The sequence below is a fragment of the Phoca vitulina genome, unplaced genomic scaffold (genome assembly GCF_004348235.1).
Source record: "Phoca vitulina isolate PV1807 unplaced genomic scaffold, GSC_HSeal_1.0 scaffold12, whole genome shotgun sequence".
NCBI lineage: Eukaryota > Metazoa > Chordata > Mammalia > Carnivora > Phocidae > Phoca > Phoca vitulina.
The window spans coordinates 15,018,204-15,039,108 of NW_022589715.1; positions in this window are offsets into that span (position 1 = coordinate 15,018,204).

Sequence of the window (20,905 nt, forward strand, 5' to 3'; positions counted from 1 at the left end):
GAAAGTTTAGAGTAGACTCACATTAACAAAGCTCATAAATGTGCACAACTAAAGTGCTCGTTTATTAATTTCATATGGGTAATAAAAGAACTTTACAGATTGGAATTCTTGAGCCAACATATCCTGTGTAGTCTACCCCTGCATACAAACCTACATAAGATGTACAATCATGAATGATGAACATAAAATTAAAGAGATGGATTAATTATGCAATGGCTAAAATTGAAAAACATCTTGCCAAAAAGGGTTACTCTCAAAATTATGGGTCTTTTCTTGCAATTATTCCTTTTCTCTTTTGCATCCTGAATATATATTCCATATCCATGAGCCTGCAGACATGCCTCAAGGCTTTCACCTTAGAAACAACTAAAACAATAACAAGACTCCTTGAATCCATCATTTCTTCCAAACTATGATCCATTTTCTGGCTCCCATCAGAGCAAAGACTTTTTAAAATTTGTCTATGGCTTTTTTCTCTACTTCCTCCCATGGTAGCTCCAACAGTGAATCAAATGCAAATCCTGTCAAGTTGCACTCCTGAATATATATCCAAACTACTAATGTTTTTACCTCTTTACTACCTTTTTGTTTCATGCTATCATCAATTTTTACCTTAATTATAAGAAAAGCCTTCTGAAAAATTTTCCCTATATCCCTATTTGTGCTTTTGTCATTATCCACAAAATAGCCAGAATCATCTGCTTTTAATTAAAAGATGATCATGTCATTCTTTCACTTAGTTCCTTTTAGAGTCTTTAGATTACACTAAGCATAAAATCTAGTAGTTTTACATGTAATTATTAGAAGTCATGTAATTATTATACCCATAATCTGACTACCAATTTTGCCTCATTTCATGCTGCTCACACTTTCATTTTCTATATTACACATCCTGACTTTCTATCAGTTCTTAAGACCTGCCAGCATCCTTTAGGATTCAGAGCATTCACACAAGCTGTTCTTTTTGCCCTGGAATGTTTTTCTCTTGTTTAGTCTTACTCAGGTTTCTTCTTTTCCCTACATGTCACTTCCACAAGGAAGTGTTCCATGAAAAGCCAGGAGTAGGTCCCTTGTATAGCACCTCGTATTTCCTTTACTATAGCATATAATAATTTTGACTTAATATTTACTTGCTCATTATATTATTGCTTTCTAAGTTATTCCTCACACTATAAGCTTCATATAAGAAGGGATGTGGGGCGCCTGGTGGCTCAGTTGGTTAAGTGTCCAACTCTTGATTTTGGCTCAGATCATGATCTCAGGGTCCTAAGATCAAGCCCTGTGTCAGGCTCCGTGCTCAGCGGGGAGTCTGCTGGAGATTCTCTCTCTCTCCCTCTCCCTCTGCCCCTCTCACTGCCCCTCCTGCTGTACACTCACTCTCTCTCTCTCAAATAAATAAAATCTCCCCCCCCAAAAAAGGAGTGACATTGGAAATGTTGACTCCTGTATCCCCATCTTCTTAGAATCAGTTTATCCTCATTAATTATTCATTGAACAAATGAGTGAATCAATAGGAGGAAAAAAGAGAATCTTTCATTTATGGAGCATTTGCCATATGCCTGGCACTTTGGTTGATATATTATCTAGATGAAAAAACTAAGATTCAGTACATCTCATAAATTTGTTTTAAGATTACATGATACCTAGTAGAAGAGGAGAGATTTGAACTCAGATAGTTCTGGCTGCAAAGGTAACCTCTAAGGCTGGTGAAATCCTCAATTCCTCCTAGAAACTGTTTCTTAAGACTGTCTCCTATTATTGGTCTCCAAGGGGCATCTTCTGCAGTAACTACTCTGTATTTCTGCTCCCTGGGTGCTCTGGTCCCTTCTAAAATTTCTTGGTTCCCGATCTCCGGTACTCTGGAGAAATCAGTCATTTCCAGATTTATCCCCAGACACTGACTTCAGCTCATCTTCCACTGACCTCTCCACACATTTATATACTTAACAAATATTATTTTAGCTCTTTTCCTCAACAAATACTTGTATGAATCATTGTTTTAGTCAGAATGTCCTATTATCTTCTGACATCAAAGTCCCTGGAATGAAAGGATAACGTAAGAGAGGAATAACTTGATCTCTTTATGGTCAGTCCATTTCTTTGTTTGCCCCATCCAACCTCACAGAGTGTGTTAAGAGTTAAAGTCACAATAGATCAGAGTAGAAAATGGCACAGATAATAAAAGAATCAGCAGAAATAGCTTGCTGTCCTGCTGCTTCTGCTGCAGGGCCTTTAGGAATATTATAAACTATGACTATATATACATTTATGTGCCCTTGTAAATATGTCACATGTAAATATTTTTCTGGAAGGCTGGGAGGGCTGAATCAATGTGTGACCATTTTTCCTCCTGTCAGAAGCAATAGAATTTTTATTAGCATAATTTCCATTACTCAGCACTGACTATGGTATCTTTGATCAAACTAATTAGAAATAGTTACACTTTGTACCATGAGATATATCAAATTTATTAGAAAAAATTATGTATGTGCACACATAGAAAATAAATAGGGATATTAAATATAAAAGTATGACATTTATGCCACCGGTTAGAGTGAGGAGGCATCTTAATTAGATAGTGAATATTCTTAAAGTATGGATTTTCCTATGTGGATTGCACTATTCAGCTAAAACTACAATTGCCAATAGAACTTGAATGCATAGAGGAAGACAAAGGTTTTTCTTTTTTTTTTTTTTTTGAGCAGTCAAGTCAATCTATATTTATTGGTCTACTGTTATGTATCTTTGTTCGGTGTTGTGGTGAGGAAAATGGGTTTCAGGCATTAAGAAGTTCTTTAATATACCTTGCAGGCAAAGATTAGTTAGCTAGTATACGGAAATAAAATGTTAATTTCTTTAAATGTGTGTTAAAAGAAAGAACTGGTGCAGTTGTCCACAGAAAAGATGGAATCTTGTAGTTGGGAGACATATCTATGGGGAAGATGCAACTCATACAGTTTTGAGAAAGGAGATGCGGAAAGAGGATAGCAGTAGGGGGTAAGTATTTATGTGACTTACATAACCTGTATGTCCTTGGCTCTTACCAGTCTGTGATACATATGAGGTCATATTATTTTGATAATCCATACTTCGTACAGGTCTCAGGTTTTGCTGAACCATCTCCATCAGTGCGAGCTAAGATGCACATCTACCAACATGGCAGCCTTTAGCATTCTCCTGCAGTAGCCCTGGGAGTCCAACTCTGTGGCTATGGCATCTAATACCAATGATAAGAGATCCCCAATGCTGAATTCCAGTAAAGCACTACTCACAGACAATATCTGAATCTTGGTAATTTATGCCTGCTGAGACCCTCGGTAAACTTGAATGCCTGTTCTTCCCTGGAGAGCCAGAAGAAGGTAATCATACAATTTAGCAGCTCTTCAGTTTGGAGCCCTTCTGCCTCACTTGATAGACATTCACAAATGGGATAGTAGCTGTCATTCCTCTTAAAGCTGGGAGAAAGTGTCTCTCCTCCTCACAGAAACTTTCTTGTACTTGCTTTTCAATTACCAAATTTTGTCTTTGCAAGTTCTAAACTTCTCAGTTAATTTTACTATAATTTTTCAGACTGATCGGCAAAACCAAATATATTTTCCAGAACTGAAACTCAGAGTTCCATCATGTGACTACTCTTTAGAAAGCCTGTTTCCTTCTGCCCTTGGTCCCCCTTCCCACTTCTTTGTTCAGAAGCACACAATGACTGACTGAGAGAAATATTTCTCTTTGAGAAAAATTAATCTGCATTGGCAAGATTAAAAGAGTTGAAGAGATTTGTTATTTTAATTCCTGACAATTAAGCAACCACATACACAGTCACATAGGAAAGACAGTTATAACTTTTAACCAAGCAATCAGGTGGGAAGTAAAAGTGTAACATCCTTTATCACATTCTCTTCCTCTTGTCTTCTCATTTCATGTTTTCCTAAACTAAAACATATTTAGACTACTGAACACTAAATCTGCTAAATAGGCTGAAAATAAAATAAGCGTGGTACACAAATATACATCCACACGCATACACCCATACCTGTACAACTTTCACTCAGTGTAAAATCTTAGAGGAGATAGGTTTAAAAAAATTCTTTCTTGGAGAAAGTGTGTTTGCCTCAGTGCTAGAGATAAGGAACAAGGTAGGGTATATGAGATCCCTAGGGCTATGTAGTTCAGGAATTTCCATGTATAATTGTTGCCTGTTTAGATTCTTGCCCAGATAACAAATACATACTTTTGGGTTGACTCATTAGTATTGGTTGTTTCAAATATGGTGACTTCTAAAAGATCACTATGTACTGCACTTTTTTGGGCAATATTAAAATAAATAATTGACAAAAAATTGGCACCAGGAAAGTATTTTGTCTCCACAAAGCCCAAGTCTATTAGATCCTCTTAGATACCATACACAGCAAGCATTAAAACTACTTGGAAAGAAAAATCTTTGATGCTAAAGTAACAGTTTTCTTTGAGGTGTTAGTTGCTCTGAGCTATTTAGATAGCCATCTGTAACACTAGACCAAAATGAAAAAAAGAAAGGTCTACTGTATGGTTTAACATAGCTGAACATTTATTTATTGTATAATCAGGGCACTGAAAACAAGATCATGTCTTCTTTCATTTATTTGCTTTGATTTATAATGGGGAAGATTTGAACAGGCTTTTAAAATGTTGGGAGGAAGCCACTGAAAAAAGAAATACCTGTTTGCTTACCATCTCTCATCCCCTAGATCTATAATGGCCATGAATATGGCAGCTCACACTCATGGTGTGGGTTACTAGTGCCAGAGGGAGCAATATGGTCCTATTCTCAAGTAATTGTGGTAATGTTTTTGATCTATCTGGTGGATTCCTGAAAGACTAGTGAAAGATTGTGTCTTTGTTTAGCATAACTTGGAGCATTTTAGGGACTGAGGCTGCTTTTTGGGTGGAATTGACTGAAAGCAATACTATTGTCCAAAGCAGTCTGGGGCAAGGAAGAAGTCTAGACAAGCAATAAATGGTAAATCTGGGAAGGCTGGTAAATCTGGGAAGGAAGAAGCTAGGAAAGGGGATATATGAGGTATTCAGGGGAAGATAGGCTTCTAAAGGTTCCTGTGTGAACTGGGGAATCAAGGACATTCATGTGCAGAGCTGGATGCATGCTCAGAGGAGACCAGAGAAAACTCTGAGCTTTCATCTCTGGCTATGTTCAAGCTCCATACAAGTGAGAAGTGAAGGTTAAAGCAGAGTTGTACATGGCTTGGATAAACGTTGAAGGAGTGTCTCTACACAGAACCAATGTCCAGAAGAGTTTTTTGTTTGTTTGATCCTTTTTTTTTGGCCCCAAGAGTTTAAGGAAATCTTTGTCAAAACACTTGCTGACCACTAAGTTAATTAAACACAGACTTCAGTGGTCACACACACACACACACACACACACAATACAGACTTCACAAAAGTAGTCTGGGAAAATCAGTAAACAAAGAAATAGTAATAGCCCACAATAAGCAGCAACAACACATCCTGTAGAGGGAGAGAATCTGATTTCTAGATTTGCCACATTAGAATATTTAAAATGTCTTGTCTTCAACAAATAATTATGGGACACACAAAGAAGAAAGAAAAAATGGTTCATTCGTTGCGGGGGGAGGGGGGAAGAAAGTAACAGAAACTGTCCCTGATGAAGTACAAGCATTGGACTTACCAGACAAAGACTTTAACTCAACTATCTCAAATATCTTCAAAGAGCCTTAGGAAACAAGGAGCAAAGAACTAAGCTAGGAGAACTGTGTATCATCAAATAGAGAATATCACTGAAGAGGTAAAACTTAGAAAAAGGGACCAAATAGAAAAGCATAAGGGGAAGATTTAACCTGAACCCAAATAGGATGTTTCCTTTTTTTCTTTTTTTTTTGAGATTGGTGTTAAGAGGTGAGGGGAGTTGCATCTACAGAGAAGGTTTACGAAAAAAGGTGGAGAATTAAGAGAGGTTGCACTGAGAGCTTCATCTTGCTCTAGGTCAAGGTCAACTGCTGAGAAGAGAGGATGATCTCTACAGGTTTGAGGAAGACTGAAGATGCACATTTAGATAAAATGATGTTGAATATCCAGTTAACACTGGAGATCATGAGTTGAGGTGTGGGAATTTGTACCACTGTGATATTTCCTTTAGCTTTAGCTCATTCATCAGCCACAGAGTAGGAGCAGAGAGGGCATGTTATCATACTGATCCAAAATTCTTGAACTCTTAGCCAATATTATTTCCAAATGTTCTTTTTAATAGCACTTCTTACTAGTCTCAATATTGGAAAAGGATGCGTCTCCAAAATAAGATTTTACTTTTGTCACCAAGGGTTTCTTCATCAGGTGTTAGAAAGTACAGAATCAAATTTCTATTTCACTTTCAGAAACTACAAAAAATCATATGGTATGCATTTTTATTAATAGATTTTTAATTCTTAGATTTCTCTTGATCAACTTTCCCATAATAGCATTTCATAAAATGGGCATTACTTAGAACTCAGTTCTAGGAATTATAGCTAGGTAACTAAAGGCTGAACACTATATACCTTTCTTTGATAGTCACAGATTACATTAATATTATCCAGTGTGTGCTAGTGTTATAAATAATTTAACTCTCTTTAAAGCCAGCTTTTCTCATATTTATTCTGTTACTGTAAAACATTTTGCAGTGCTCTGTGAAATACCAGTATAAACAATTCTGCCTTAAGTCATTTATTTTATTCTCTTGAATTTTATGTTTTCCTAAACTGCTTTGAAACTTTTGTCATTTGAGAAAGGCCAGGGAGACCATCTGGTCTCTAACTTGAGGGATGAGATGATTTCACTTGATTCTTAGGGTTAGTTTATACCCAGTAAGTTGTAAACCCATTTCATACAAACATGTTCTCTTTTCCCTTAAGGCAGTATAAATGGTGTTTTCCTGTGTTTTTTTTTTTTTTTTTTTTTTGCTTAATATAAAACATAACAATAAGGAAACACAAATGACCCATAGGTTGACAACCTCATGAATACCTACTAAAATTTAAAAAAAATCCAAAAACTAGTATGTTAGGCACTTATTAAATTCTAAATATTAAAAAACAATATAAAGTTACAAATATTATTTTTGCTAAAGGGAACCACTGTTAGTAATTTCTTGACTTGATTTGAAGAAAAAAGTCATATGCCAAAAAATAAATATGCACAGATGTACATACTTTAAAAAATAAGCGACACTTATCATACAATGTTAATTCACTAACTTGTGGCTTTTTCCTCCTTAAAATACACTTTAAGAATTTTTCTATATAATTGTAAAATATGGTACCTCATTGTTTCTAAGAGTTACATATCATTGAACGGAAAAAACAGAATTAATTTAACCAGTTAAAAACTTGGCATAAAAATGACAGAGAACAAACTAAGGGTTGATGGAGGGAAGTGGGTGGGGGATGGGCTAAGTGGGTGATGGGTATTAAGGAGGGCACTTGTTATGATGAGCACTGGGTGTGAATCACTAAATTCTACTCCTGAAACTAATATTACACTATATATTAACTAACTAGAATTTAAATAAAAATTTGAAAGGAAAAAAAACTTGGCATAACAGGGTAAATTCATAACTCAAAAAGAATAGGCACACACATTCCACAAAAATATATGAGACTTCCATTTTCTTCTTACCATCACATTTTAAGGAAGATATTGTATTATTTTGATAGGGATTGCACTGAATGTGTAGATTGTTTTGGGTAACACCAGCACTTTTCACAGAGCTGGAACAAATTGTTCCAACAATTTGTTCCAACAAATCCTAAAATTTGAATGGAACCAGAAAAGACCCCAAATAGCCAAAGTCATGCTGAAAAGGAAAACCAAAGCTGAAGGCATCACAATCCCGGACTTTAAACTGTATTACAAAGCTGTAATCATCAAGATAGTATGGTACTGGCACAAAAACAGACATAGACCAATGGAACAGAATAGAGAACCCAGAAATGGACCCTCAACTCTATGGTCAACTAATTTTTGACAAAGCAGGAAAGAATATCCAATGGAAAAAAGACAGTCTCTTCAAAAAATGGTGTTGGGAAAATTGGACAGCCATGTGCAGAAGAATGAAACTGGACCACTTCCTTACACCATAAACAAAAAAAAATTCAAAAATAAAGACCTAAATGTGAGACAGGAATCCATCAAAATCCTAGAGGAGAACAAAGGCAGCAACCTCTTTGACACTGGCCACAGCAACTTCTGACTAGACACATGTCTCCAAAGGCAAGGGAAACAAAAGCAAAAATGAACTATTGGGACTTCATCAAGATAAAAAGCTTCTGCACAGCAAAGGAAACAGTCAGCAAAACTAAAAGCAACCTATGGAGTGGGAGAAGATATTTGCAAATGATATATCAGATAAAGGGCTGGTATCCAAGATCTATTAAGAACTTATCAAACTCAACACCCATAAAACAAATAACCCAGTAAAGAAATGGGCAGAAGGCATGAATAGACACTTCTCTAAAAATGACATACAAATGGCCAACAGACACATGAAAAAATGCTCCACATCACTTGTCATCAGGGAAATACAAATCAAAACCACAATACCACCTTACACTAGTTAGAATGGTTAAAATGAACAAGACAGGTAATAACAAATGTTGGTGAGGATATGGAGAAAGGGGAACCCTCTTACACTGTTGGTGGAAATGCAAGCCGGTACAGCCACTCTGGAAAACAGTATGGAGGTTGCTCAAGAAGTTAAAAATAGAGCTACCCTACGACCCAGCTATTGCACTACTGGGTATTTACCCCAAAGATACAGATGTACTGAAAAGAAGGGGCATATGCACCCCAATGTTTATAGCAGCAATGTCCACATAGTCAAACTATGGAAAGGGTCCAGATGTCCATCAACAGATGAATGGATAAAGATGTGTGGAATAGAATGGAATGGAATACTACTCAGCCATAAAAAATGAAATCTTGCCATTTGCAACGATGTGGATGGATCTAGAGTGTATTATGCTGAGTGAAGTAAGTCAGTCAGAGAAAGACAAATACCATATGATTTCACTCATATATGGAATTTAAGAAACAAAACTGATGAACATAGGGGAAAGAAAGGAAAAATAAAATAAGAGGAAAACAGAGAGGGAGACAAACCATAAGAGACTCTTAACTATAGGGAACAAACTGAGGGTTGCTGGAGGGGAAGAGGGGGATGGGGTTACTGGGTGATGGACATTAAGGAGGGCACTTGATGTAAAGAGCACTGGGTGTTATATGCAACCGATGAATCACTAAATTCTACCCCTGTAACTAATAATACACTATATGCTAAATAACTTGAATTTAAATAAAACAAAAAAAAAGGAAAGATATTGTGAAACACAATGCAGCACACATACAGCAAGGGTGCAGAAAGTGTCTGGAAATCAGGTTATGTGAAAACAGACTGATAAGACTGGGCTACTCATCCCCCAGGGCAAAAAGCTAGAGAAAATGAACTAATTTGCATTAAAGTATAAATGAGTTCTACCCACCCTACTTAACCTTCCCAGGGTACTTATAAAACATTATTTTAACACTAGTCATTTTCTAATTATGAGATTTTAGTATAGGAAATTAGTAAGTACAGCTAAAATTGGGGGGAAAAACCCACAAGAATTACTAATTTTCGACTTACAGGGTTTAAGGCTCTACACATTAACCTTGTAAGAGCTTCCTTCCTTAGTCTATTACTCTTTACCCTCTTTTGAAAGACAGGTATGCTAAAAGGCTTAAAAGAAACTATAGATGATTTACAGTATAAATCAAATAGTTGATCACTTTGTTTCCCTACATAAAGTTTTGACAAATGCATCAGGAAAAAAATGGCTCTGACTGGTGAGGGCAAGGAGTGGAGGAAAAAATGGCTCTATTTGGGACTGTGACTTCTTTAAGAGAGAGACTGGATTGACTTGGTGCTACCTTCTTTGGGGAACAGAGGCATTAGGAACCCAGAAGTTAGCCTATGGGGAATGAATAACTGTCTCCAGGATAGTCGAGCCTCATAAAATGGGAGTATGGAAAACACCCAAACACAAGCTCACAAATTTCATGAATGTTTGTGGAGCTCATATTACTACCCAGTCTTTTCCTCTTCTTTACCTTTCTTTCTTTTCCCTTCCTCCCTTCCTTCCTTCCTTCCTGCTTTCCTTTCCTTTCCCTTCCTTCCTTTCTTTCTTCCTTCCTTCCCTCCCTCCCTTCCTTCCTTTCCTTCTCCCTTCTGCCTTGCCTTGCCTTTCTCCCTCCCTCGCTTCCTTCCTTTCTTTCCTTTACTGTTTTTTCTTTATTTTTCTTTCTTTCTTCCTTCCTCCCCTGCCCCTTTTACTCTTGAAAAACCAGTTCAGTACTATCTGCTCAATAATGATCTCCTGAGAGCGGGAGGTCAGCACAACCCTTTCAACTCCTTCCATCCAAGTCCTAAGAGTGTAAGTCTGTGTCTCCACTTGCTTTCTACTCATTTTTATGTCAAATCCTCTTTCTACATTCCACATTTAGTGTGTACATATTGTTTTTAAATCCTTGAATTATTGAAAAATAAAATAAAATAAATAAATCCTCAAATTATTACTAATTTTTTTCTTGCCTTTTGGGGAATGCTTCTTCTACTATATCATTCATGAGATGCTAGTGGACCATTCCATATACCTTGGTATTCTGCTTCCTTATCCACACTGGGTTGGGGTAAAGAGAGCATGTGAATCAAGGCTGGCCAAGCAGGCTCCTTAGACTTTTTCAGACTGGACTGCGAGGTGCCTCCTTCAATAGAGCACAGGGAGGGCCCGGACCGCTGAAGATTGAACTTTCACCTGAAACATTCATCTGAGTTTCAAAGAAAGAAGATCTAGTCTTCCCTTCCACCACTTCTCAGTGGTGGGTGGGAGCCTCATGGGGAAGAGTAAATCAATAAAATCGATACAAAGAAGTCATATTTTAATTGAACAGTCGAATGAAACAAAAGTAAAGTTTGTAGCATGCAACAGCATCACCATTCTGACTCATGGTGAGATGAACATTCTAAACTCTTAAGAGTGGCATTGCAGATGTCCTCGTTTCATTACACATGCAGGCTCACACGTTAGATGTGCTTCCTCAGAAAAATTTTAAACTATAATCAATACCCAATGAAAATAAAGGGAAAGCAAAAAGCCAAACAGCTATCACAAAATGAACTTTAGGAAGTTCACCTTTGTTTTTTGTTTTTAAGATTTTTTTATTTATTGTAGAGAGAGAGAGAGAGCATGAGCAGGAGGGGCAGAGGGAGAGGAAGAGAGAATGACGTGGGGCTCGATCTCACAACCCTGAGATCACAACCTGAGCCGAAACCAAGAGTCCGATGCTCAACTGACTACATCACCCAGGTGCACCAAGGAAGTTCACCTTTGATGAATGATTTTGATTCCTTTGTTTAAAGTTACTTTGGAGTTTAGTCTGAAGATTTTTTTCTGACTTCTTATTCTTTTAAGATGGTTTAAGATTGCAGCCCTGGAAAATGCTTCCCAAGGGCACAGTCTATCTTAGAGTAGGTATCTCCCATGAAGCTACGAATTTAAGGAACAAAATAAAAATCCCCGTCTCAAGGAAAACATAATAGACAGGTAGTCTCTGATGAATGTGATTTATGGTAACTGATGGCTTAGGTTGTGAATTTTTATTTCATAAATCAGAAAATAAAGCCTATGACAGGGTGGCACTGCTGACCAAACTTAAGTCCAAAACATATCAGATCCTAGTTTTTGGATTTTCTGGAGAAGGATTACAGAAATGCCATTTCTTACCTGTAGTTTTATAATACCTGTGATATGTAAAGCTCAAAATCACTGATTGTTTAGAATTTGTCTGACAAAAAACATTAAAAAACACTGAAAACTTGGAAGCAAATTATCTGTAGCATTTCCATAATTCAATTGTCCACTCATTTTTTTCAACCCTTCATTTATTCAGCTCAAATTTGTTGTACTCCTAATAACACGTCAGACATTGTGCCAGACCCAACACCAGTGTGCTTGCCCCCCTCCCTCTGAGGATCCTTACTCCATCCTTACTCCTCACTTGCTCTCTCTTTTCTTTACGTAGTCCACAACGATACCTTTGAATTAACTTCAGTCACCCATGAAGGTTATGCTCTAAGTCACAAGTAACCTAAAAACAACTCTGTCTTACTTGAATATTTCCTATAAGGGGCTGAATCACTTCTTCTTAATAAATAAAGGGAAGAAAACCAAACTAGAGAGAAAAAAAATGGAGGCACAGATGAGACCCTGTAAAGCAGGATTCGCTTCTTTATCCGGCTATGGATACAAAACATTCTTCTTGATTGATATCTCATTTCTAATTTACAGATTGTCCAATTCTTTGAAATTGAGTAACTTCACAAATCAGACACTTTGACAAAATCCAGGGGGAAAAACTGCACTTTGGTGAGTGCAACCTGAAGTTTTCCTTGTTGACATGATCTTCTCAGGTTCTTTCCATATTCATTCCAAACTAAAGCACATGAGTATGATTGAATTTTTCATATACATTTGCATCTGATGTATTTTTTTCCGAATTAGAAGTAGCATAAATGCCACAGAGAATTTTTGAGGAAGATTAATTGTTTTTCCTTTCAAAAATGTTGCTCCTTCATTTCATATCAGTGGTAGGTATTAGTATAGTGAGCTTCTTCTGTTTTCTTGTTTGTGCTCAGCCAGTTTGAAATACTAATTATTCACTTACCTTATCAAGTACACATTCATTGCACTTAAATTTCTGTTTGTGTGCTTTAAAACAATAAAATATGAGAATAAAATAATACATCTGCTAAGCCCAACATACAAAGAGGTAATCCAGAAAGATTCTACCTATATTATGAAATGTCTTTTAGTATTAAGGTTAGAATTCTCAGCCTGATCCTCACCAAGTTATAATCCTTCTATGATACAAACTTAAGTCCCTGAAGAAAGGCTAAAAAAGTGATAAACATATTGTTTCTTCATTGTCTAAAATTCAAATGTATGAAAAAGGCAAAATGGTAGAAAGTAAATCAGAAAATCATATGATGCAAGCAAATTCAGAGAGAAACTTGCATTTTCAAAAGTAGACAGGAGGTTTTAATGATAGTTATTAATAGTGGAATATATAGACCAGACATTATTTGGAAGACAACAATCACCTTTTGAACCTTAAATTTGACTCTTTTTGAACATCTACTATATGCTAGGCATTATGGAAGGATGAAGACAACATTTTCACCCTCATTCTATGTTTGCATGTTATCCCTGATCTGACCATAACTCCATTCCAGTCACTATGTCTTCCCAGGGTAGGGCTTCTGGCCCTTGGCCCCACCATCTTGCCTTCTCCATCCTGATTCCCCTAATAAAATATAGAGGCCCCTATGTCATTCTCTCAGTGCTATTTTGCTGTTATGCTAAACTGATTAATTCAAATAACCAAACTGGTTGAGATTTTATTGATAATATTCTATCCCTTATGGTCAGTGCACAGAGGTCTATGGTCAAAATGTGGGCAAGGTCAGGAAAACTCTTCCACGTGAGAATACAGACAAATAACAACAAAACAAAACAAAACAGAACAACTCATTATAAAATAACATCCCTAACAAGGATAATATTTTCATCTTCAAAAAGACCTTACTGAGGCAATTTCTTAATTTGCAACCAAGGATAAATGTAATATAATAGCTGGATTTTTAGGCAACTCTGATGGTCAAATATGGAATATTTACCCCAAGGAGCAGCTTTCAGTGCTAGGCATGTTACATGTTTTTAGGTAACTGCTTGTTTCATCATTTGCTAAGACTCCTTCACATTTCACTTAACTGCTATTCACTCAATAACTTCCTAGAAAAGGGTTATCATATTCAATCTAGTACCTTCTGTTGCTGAAACAAATCAAAACTGCCATACTTACCCATTCATTACCTGATTTTTAAAAAACTGAGTTATAAATGAGACCAGAATCAAGAAATTTGGCTTTCCTGGGCAAGCCACATGCACCCCACCACTAATGGGCGTTTGACCCTGGATCACAATGTCTGTTCTGTCATTTCTACTAGGAAGATGGAGCAGAAGGTCTGGGGAAACAGGGTATTAGGCTGTGGCTTGTGAGTCAGGTTCTCAGTAGCAAGATCAAAATAAAATAATGGGACCAATCCCCAACCTTTCCATCTCTCTCATCCAAGAACAGGCAGTCCTGAGATGCCCTTGGCCCCCATCCAGCATGGCAGCTGTGACTCTCAAAGATGTGGATTGATGCTGGCAATGAAATTCTCGACAAGATATTTTTCTGCCATATGTTCTGGGAGTGCCCAGGGCATCACGCTTCCAATGACAATGTAATTTTATGGCTTAAGAGTATCTTAACCATATTTCCTTCCAGAATCTTCAGACTGGGAGATAAGCACTGCATGAAATCTGCTTCTGGATACCGGCCATTTACTTACTTGAACTATTAATTACCTATTCTGTCCCATAGACACTGTCCCTCTGAGACTCTGGTGTTACTGACTTATTTCATTTACTTAAGATGCTGTGGCTTAGAGTATTAACTGCCTCTGTGGAAAAATTGTGAGAGTGAAAGTGAAAGAGAAGATCCTTTTTGGAAGTTTAATTTGCCTCTGTGCAACCTTATGGCAACTTCATTTTTCAAATTCCATTTATCCTTGAGTGGAATAAACCTATAAAACTTAGCTTATAATGCAATTGTCTTTCCTGATATTTAACTGTTCCCCTTCACATTGAGGCTGAAGCAAAGTGGGGGGTGGGTAGGAGAGACAAAGAGAGAGGGAATTTTTTTTTCCTCATGTCCCCACAAATGTGAATCTCAAACCTGTTCTGTGTTCCTTAAACGTTCTCTATGTTCTTAGTCCACTTACAAAATTTTTATAGCTAGAAATACTGACATCACCCTCTATATCTGCCTTATCTGTGACAGCAAATTAGACATCACGTTTTAGCCATTCTACCTGCAAGATAGCTATCAAATCTGACCTCTCACCAAGTCCTACTATTAGTACCTTAGTTAAGTTGTTCATCAGGTCTCCCCTGCCACAGCAGGTAGCTTTTCCTTTTTTTAAGATTTATTTATATATTTTAGAGAAAGAGTGTACCTGAGTGGGGGAGGGACAGAGGGAGAAGGCGAGAGAGAGGATCCTCAAGCAGACTCCCCGCTCAGCACGGAGCCTGAAGCATGGCTTGATCTCAGGACCCTGAGATCATGGCCTGAGCTGAAATTGAGTCACCTGCTTAACTGACTGGGCCATCCATGCGCCCCACAGTGGGGAGGTTTTATACCAATTACCTTTCCTTTGAGATACCTCCTAAGATATATATTTCCCAAACGGCTGGCACAGTTATTTTTCCTAAGCCAACTGTGATCATATCACTTTGCCCTTAAATATCCCTAATGATTATCTTTGGTACTGGTAGAATAACATTCTAACCCCTTACCAGGACATACAAGGCAGACTCTACTGCTGAACCGTATCTCCGGCCACACTGTGCTCCAGTCACCGAACTTAATCACCATTTTCTGAATAAGCCATGTGTTTCCATATCTTTATGCATCTGGATGAGGATTTCATTCATTAGAATGTCTTTGCCCCTTTATCTGCCTAATGAATTAACTTCTTCTCAAATATTCAAGGCACAGCTCCAAAGTCACTGGCAACTTTTTCCCATTCACTCTCCCCACTATGCATCCACATTTGTTATTCATTCCTGTAGTGTAGTATGCTTCAAGCTAACTGTTAGCCCCTGGGAGAGTCTCCAGGTTTGCTTGCTAGCAAAGGTGCCTCAGAGTGGAATCTGCCGTTGAAAAGCTTAGGTACTAGTTGGAGAGATAAGATTAATTTCCCCCGAAATATTACACCAATGACACAAAACAATGACACATCAATAACGCAACAGACAATAATGCTCCATGATACAGAAGTTAGAGGACAAAAAGGAAAAGCTTAAAAGAAAGTTAAAGAGTAGATATAATTGTTGGGGAAACTCTTATCAATGATTTGAAAATGAGTGAGTAGAATTATATAGCACAATCTCCATGACCCAGAGATTTTATATGTGTATTAATTTCAAAACAAGAAGAGTTGATTAAGTGATAAATTCCTATCAAAATAGCTACAGAATATCCTACACTGAATATCCCTATTTGCTCTAAATACAGTCCAAGGAATACTACAATATAAAGGATAAATTTAATAAAACCTATCTAAGCTCAAAATTAAAATGTACATCTTTCTATGCCAGAAATCAAAAAGAAATGTGAATTGGTTAGCAGTATAAAGAGCAGAAACTAGGCTCTGGGTCCAGGGACAGACTTATGTAGCATAATGTAAAAAAAGCTGGTTCACACATAAGGGATACTCTTCAATATTAAAAGCCACAATTTGCAATATTATGTATATCTATGCACCAAATGACATAGTGACCCCTTTATAAAACAAAACTACAGGTGATATGAGAAGATATGGATAGAAATAGTTTATTAAAAAGAAACTAATGTGCTACCTTTATTTTTTATTGTTTTTAATGATTTATTTATTTATTTGAGAGAGAGACACACACACAGAGAGTGTGGCAGGGAGGGCCAGAGGGAGAGGGAGAGATAATCCCAAGCAGGCTCCCCGCTGAGCGGGGAGCCCTACATGGGGCTCCATCTCAGGACCCTGAGATCATGACCTGAGCTGAAACCAAGAGCTGGCCACTTAAACCAACTGAGCCACCCAGGCGCCCCTAACGTGCTGCCTTTTAGTACAACACAGATCACGGGGATGAGAAAACTTAAGTAAGACTATATAAGACCTAAAAAACCTAATGAATCAGGCATTGGTCATTATTTATAACCTTATGGTTATATATTGATTGTTATACACAGATAATAGAGAATACACGTTTCCTCAAGCACACATAGAATATTCACAAGGACTGTATATTAGATAAAAAAGAAATCATTTGGTAGGGTCAGTAAAGTAGAAATATTATAAACAATACTTTAATCACAATGTAATAAAACTAGAAATTAGTATCAAAATTTAAAAAAGGCCCTTCCTCCTGGAGATTTATAAAATCCTTCTCAATAACTCTTGGTGTAAGGGGAAATACAAATAGAATTTATGCAATTTCAAAAAATAATGATTAATCATTTGGGATTTTCTCTCTTATGATCACTTTTGTAGTTTCATGTGTTTGGTTTTTTTTTAAGTCCCAATAGTTTATTTTTGCTTTTGTTTCTCTTGCCTTAGGAGGCATATCTGGAAAAATGTTGCTACAGCCAACGTCAGAGAAATTACTGTCTGTGCTCTCTCCCAGGATTTTTATGGTTTCAGGTCTCCCATTCTAATCTTTAACCCATTTTGAGGTTTTATGTATGGTGTTAGAAAGCAGTTCAGTTTCATTCTTTCACATGTGGTTGTCCAGTTTTCCCAGCACCATTTACTGAAGAGACTGCCTTTTCCCCGTTTTATATTCTTGCTCTCTTTGACATAAGTTAATTGACCATATAATTGTGGGTTGATTTCTGGACTCTGTATTCTGTTCCGTTGACCTATGTGTCTATTTTTGTTCTAGTACCATACTGTTTTGATTACCTCAAATTTATAGCAAATCTTAAAATCTGGAATTATGAGACTTCCAGCTTTGCTCTTCTTTCTCAAGATTGTTTTGACTCTTTGGGGTATTTTGTGGTTCTGCACAAATTTTAGTATTATTTGTTCTAGTTCTGTGAAGAATGTTTGTTGGTATTTCTCATATCTGTAGATTGCTTTGTAAGTCAGACATTTTAACAATATTAATTCTCCTAATCCATGAGCATGGAATATCTTTCCATTTGTGTCTTCTTCAGTTCTTTCATCAATATTTTATAGTTTTTAATTTCATACTTTGGAGAACATTACAGGCTGAAAAAATACTGTTTTTCTTTACTTTTGTAATAATGTGACCTGTGTTTCATATGATTGAATTTTCGGATCCCACTTATCACCTTTTGTTGCGATTTTACTGTGCTTCATTATATGATTAAACAACAGTTTTATCTACTGTTGTACTGATGGAACATAGGGTGTTACTGACAAAGCTGCTGTTGATATTGTCATGCAGGTTTCCTTGTGTTTATGCAAAGCACTTAAATTGTTCTTTTAGAGTATCTGCATCTTCAAATTTATTACATGTTGCTAAATTGCTTTCCAAACTGGTTTTATACAAATAACGCTCTGTAAAACACAGGACTTCCCATTTTGTCACAATTTTACCATCAGTTGATGATAAGCTCTTTAGTTTTTGCCAAATCAAAGTGTATGAACTGATGACCTTATTATGATGAGCAGGAGAGGCTGTGGTTAAGAATAGTGAGCCCATATGCACGGTGCCCTCTTCCGGTGCCAGATTTGCCTCTCACTCACTGCGCTATTTGGGTAGGTTACTTGGCTTCCCTGTGCCTCAATTTCCTCATGTATAAAATAAGGATAATAATCACACCTAACTCATAAGGTTCTCGTGAGGATTAAATGAGTTTACATATATATAAAACACTTAGAACAATGTCTGTTCTGTGGTAAGCACTCTGCAAGGTTTATCAGCTACAAATCACCCTAATAATTTCCTTATAGCAAAAGAAAATCTCCAATTATGTTATGCCTTTTTAGTCTATTTAACCTGGAATGCTGCATTCGGCTTTCTTTGTCTTTTATGACATCAATATTTCTGAAGAATATAGGCCAGTATCGTGCAGAGTCTCTATCAATTTGGAAAAGTCTGACGTTCCTCTACAGTTAAAGTTCCTCTACAGTTTGATTCAGGTTGTACATTATCTGTCCCTCTCTTCTCTGACCCTCCATAGGGAGATAGGGAGTTGGGATGGCCTTTCAAAAGTTCTTGAGTTGGGTTAAAGGGGCTGGGTCTTTATACTCCCCACTGAGCAGGCTGCCTGGGGGAAGAGCGCAGAGGGTAATTTCCAGAGAGGTATGACAGCTGAGAGCTATTATGCCCTGCACTCCCAGCAGCTCGGCAGTAAGTTCCCCAATCTTGAAAGGGGAGTTGGGAGATACATCACAATTTCACTACATGAATAATGCAAGTTGATGAACAATATGAACTGTATCATGCCTTTTATGTAGTCTTAAAATATGTAAAACAATGCTAAAACATATGTAAATAGTAAAACAATGTGCCATTTCAGGCACATATACATGCAGTAATAGTATGAGATAATGAGTATTAAGTTCAGATTATTGGTTATATCTGGGGGCATGTGGTTAATAGGATAAGGGAGGGGTACCCAGAAGTATACCTGTATTAGTGATGATCCTTCTTTAAGTGAAGAAAAAAGAGATTTCTTTTTTATAATATTTTTTAAAAGCTTCAGTACAATGTAACACAGTGTTCCATTACTTTCAGGTATATAATACAGCTCACCGCAAGTGTAGCTACCATCTGTCACCACAGAATGCCATTGCAATATTAGTGACTACATGCCCTGTGCTGTGCCCCCCATGACTTACTCATTCCATAACGAGAAGCCTATATCTCTCACTCCCCTTCACCCATTATGCCCATCCCCCCATTCTCTTTCCCTCTGGCAGTCATCAGTTTGCTCTCTGTACTTACACGTCTGATTCTGCTTTTTGTTTATTCAGTTGTTTTGTTTTTTAGGTTTCACATATGAGTGAAATAATATATTTGTCTTTCTTAGTCTGACTTATCTACTATTTCTTCTTCAAAGATAATGTTTTCCTCATCTTATTTAATTTCATAATGATACTGATATTTCTCATACCGAGACATTCACACCTACCAAGAATCCAAGAACTGTTCATCTGTGGGCTTTTAAAAGATCAGTTCAAGGCTCATTGAGCTCCAGAGAGATGGGGATGGGATGGTCAAGACAAAAAAAATCTTGTCATCAGGGGTCCAAGTTTGTCACTTTAAGTATCAAGAATATTATTCTGAGAGGCATCTTTAAAGAGGGATCTGCATATTTTTAGATCCCATGGGTCTAGTCAGACATATATATGTATATATATATATGTATGTATGTATACACACACACACACACACACACACACACACACACACATATATGCTACAGACAGAGAATGTCTTCTGTGGGATTTTCTTATATGTGAGGTCACTCTGATACATTTTGGCCTATCTCTGCAATAAGCACACAGGGTTAGGGTTATCACTATGCTCTGTATTTTATATTTGTGTTGATCCTACTAATGGTGACCTGTAGGTTACAGATGTGTAGGGCAGGTTCCCCCAAATAAAACAGAATAGCTGTTAGGGATAAGTAATAGAGCTGTCTTTATAATTTAAACAACATAGTTCCTAACCCGCAAAAACCGAAGCTGATTTGAGTGGGATAATTTATGTAAGTCCTCATAAGATAGACTGAGAGGAAGATTATAGATCCTTCTGTTTCTCAGTACTCACCGATTGGTAGAATCAGACAGTGGTAGCTCTCCTTTAAAGACTTTTACCTAATCCAACAATTCTATTTTACGGAAGAAAACCCGGGAGACTGAACAGATTACCAAAGGTTTCATAGCTGGTAAATGGCAGATCCAGGACCAGAATCAAGAGCACCTGTCTCGCAGGTCAATGCCTCATTGTCTCCAGTTCATTTACATGCTTTTGGCATCAGTAAGCTGGAACATTGATATGAAAGCTATAGCTAAGTTGATTTTGTCATTAAAATGAATGAAGAATTTATTAAATGCTTTCTTATTATTTTGGTCATCTTGGACACAGGTTTAAACTGTCAAAATACCTGACTGATTTCCTTCAAAGCAAGGTCACACAGCAATATGGGGAAGAAACTCTCCAAGAATAATCAATCCATTATCAAAATTTCACTGAATAATTTCCAAACT